This window comes from Pteropus vampyrus, unplaced genomic scaffold (assembly GCF_000151845.1).
Source record: "Pteropus vampyrus isolate Shadow unplaced genomic scaffold, Pvam_2.0 Scaffold4, whole genome shotgun sequence".
Lineage (NCBI taxonomy): Eukaryota > Metazoa > Chordata > Mammalia > Chiroptera > Pteropodidae > Pteropus > Pteropus vampyrus.
Window position 1 is genome coordinate 1,048,544 of NW_011888785.1, and position 3,524 is coordinate 1,052,067.

The following is a 3,524-nucleotide window of genomic DNA, read 5'->3' on the forward strand; positions in this document are numbered from 1 at the left end:
TCTGGCTTGACTCAATCAAGTGTTTATTCAGAGTAGAATAAAGGGAGTGAGAATAAGATATGGAACAGGGAATTATTAATTTTGCCATCTCATTTACCCTCAAGCATAATCAAGAGATTACACCTGTTATTAATTTTCTCTATGAAATTTGAAGAGTTGAAAATGAGAAACATGTCTCTTTGTTCAGGCTTCTCCAGATTTACTTCTAGGCATCCAATTAATGATAATTCTAATACATATTATGACGAGAGAAGTCAGTTTCTTACAGCATCGGTAAATGGTGCATGCTTCTTGAAGCCAGAGTCCATGACTTAAACATTTTTGTATGTCCAAGATGGGCCTAGGAGTGGGGGTGGTACATAATAAGGACACACTTTTTCTTGAATGAATAGAAAACTTTCAGACCACTTAGAGGACCTAGTTTAAACTGCTTTTATATACAGAATCAATTGAGAAGTGAATATAATTGTATAGGCTGCTAATGTATATATACAAAAGTGAAAAAACGTACTGAAATAAGTCTCTTTACTGAATACTTATATAGAAATATGTGATGATACAGACAACACTTTTATTATAGAAGGGATGTACAGTAGGTGTTATGTAAAATAAAACAAGAAAGAAACCTTTAGGTGGCGGCCAAGAGCTATGATTATGAATTCCTTAGTCAGCTTTTATCAGAATTTATGATTTTGTTTAAAAGTAGTGTTAACCGGGCTATTTAAACCACAATAATTTGGTACAAAGCAAAAAACAAAAACAGAATTAGGCCTCAACAGAAATGAATTTAAATGTTAATATCATCAATCAATCAAATCTTAATGTTGATTAAATAACAGGTATTCTGACTATGAATAGTAGTTAGGAAACCAGATCTGGCAAGATAATTGTTTGGTATTAAGTCATGGGATTAATTACTCTTGGCAGTTAATCATTTTAATCTTGAAGGAAATTATCTTTAAATAAAATGGTAGCATTTTAAGAACTCAGAGACTGTAATAAAGATGTCAAAACTGTCCAGATACTCATTGTGCAATTGGAAACTCCACTCAAAGTTGACATAAGGCCCCAGAAAAAAAGGTCAATGATCTAACTCATTCTTGCAACATCTGCCAGAAGCTGTGGCTTCTTGGAGTACTAATGTGTTTTTCTTCTCTTTTTTCATTGCTCTCTTAAATGAAAGTTTATGATCAAAGTCATCATATACCTCTTTCACTTCTAAAAAAAGGGGGAAAGATGGATTTTTTTTAAAAAAAGCATTATGTTTTTATGATAGTGTGTACTTGTTTTTCCTCCCTGCTTGTTTTCAATAATATGCATTAGTCTACTAGAGGAGTAAACAATTTTAAACATCATTATTAGCTATTTCTATATAGTAATTTTCATTTAAAGTTTTTTTTTTATTCATGATTAATTCTGTTAACATTTAGATTCATGACGTACCCTTTTGGCAACACAGACTAAATTTGGATATTTGCTTCCAATTAATCAGGACTTCTCTGATGAAGTTTCTCTAGTTTAATTCTTGTCTACTTAAATATAGCACACTTTTAACCTCAAATGTATGCACCTCTAGGATCATGGAGAAGAGAAAACAAATACAAGACAAATTTGGTACACTTGGAGTTAACAAGCTTCCTAGATACAAGAGAACAGAAACAAAATACTATAGCAAAAACCACACATTATTGTTGAGTAATAAAAAAGAAGATGAGGAAAAGTGTGGGTTGATATTAATAAAGAAAAGTTCCATAAAGAAAATAAATATGCGGTGGTTTCCCAATACATTATTGGGAAAGTTAACGTCTTAATTCCTATGAAATTCTATTCTAATTACTTAATGTTAATATTCCAAAATTATACTGTGGTATATAGATGAAACAGTGGCATTCAACAGTTCCTTTTCTAAATATTCTCTACCATGTTAGTCAACGAAGATGATGAGATTCTCTCTCAAAAAATCCCATTTAGCATGTTGCTGGATTACATAGCAAGCTGCACAAGGAGAATTAGCCAGAAAGTACTTCAGTTTTCTAGCAGTTTACAATATAAAATTGTCTAGGAGGAAAGGTAGGCTAAAAATCTAGAAAGTTGTACCTCTGGGATTTACATGGTAGAAATGTGTATTTTTTATGTCATCATGAATGTCTTCAAAATGATATTCCTGAGGTTAGAAATCAGGAGACCTGACTCTAACCATGGCTTTGATGATCTATATGGTGATACAGTTATGGTCAGGATATTGAAGATATTGTGGGTTCGGTTCCAGACCACCTCAATAAAATGAATATCACAATAAAGCAAGTCACACAAAGATTTTGTTTTCCTAGAGCATATGAAAATTATGTTTACAGTACACTGTAGTCTATCAAGTGTGCAAAAGCATGTCTAAAATGTATAGATTTGAATTTAAAAATACCTTATTGATAAACCATCATCTGAGCCTTCAGCGAGTTGTAATATTTTTGCTGGCAGAGGGTCTGCCCTCAGTTTTGATGGCTGGTCACTGATCAGACTGATTGTTGCTGAAGATTAGTGTGGCCGTGGCAGGTTCTTAAAATAAGTGAAGGGTGCTATATCCATTGACTCTTCTCTTCATGAATGATTTCTCTGTAGCCTGTGATGCTCTTTAATAGCATTTCCCCACAGTAGGACTTCTTTCAAAATTGGAGTCAGTCCTCTCACATCTGCTGCTGCTTTATTAACTAAGTTTATGTAATATTCTAAATCCTTTGTAGTTGTTTCAAGAGTCTTCACAGCAACTTCACCAGGAGTAGATTCTACCTCAAGAAACCACTTTCTTTTGTTCATTCATAAGAAGCATCTCCTCATCTGTTAAAGTTTTATCATGAGGTTGCAGCACATCAGTCACATCTTTAGGGTCTGCTTCAAATTTTAGTTTTCTTGTTCTTTCCACCACATCTGCCGTTACTTCCTCTGCCAAAATCTTGAAATCCTCAAAAGTCATCCATGAGGATTGGAATAAACTTCTTCCAAACTCCTGTTAGTGTTGATATTTTGACCTCTTCCCGTGAATTGAAAATGTTCTTAAAGGCGTCTAGCATGGTGAATCCTTCCCCAAAGGTTTTCAATTTACTTTACCCAGATTCATCAGAGGAATCACTATGTATATCAGCTATAGCCTTATGAAATGTAATTCTTAAATAATAAGTCTTGAAGGTCAAAATTACTCTTGGATCCATGGGCCGCAAAATGGATGTTGTGTTAGCAGGCATGAAAACAATGTTAATCTCATTCTACAGTTCTGTCAGAGCTCTCGGGTGACCAGATACGTTACCAACGAGCAGTAATATTTTGAAAGGGGTCTTTTTTTTCCGAGCAGTAGGTCTCAACAGTGGGCTTAAAATATTCAATAAACCATGTAATCTAATGTGCTGTCATCTAGGCTTTTTTATTTCACTAATGGAGCACAAGAAAGGAAGATTTACTATAATTAAAGGGCCCTAAGATTTTTGGAGTCGTAAATGAGAATTGGCTTCAACTTAAAGTCACCAACTGCTTTA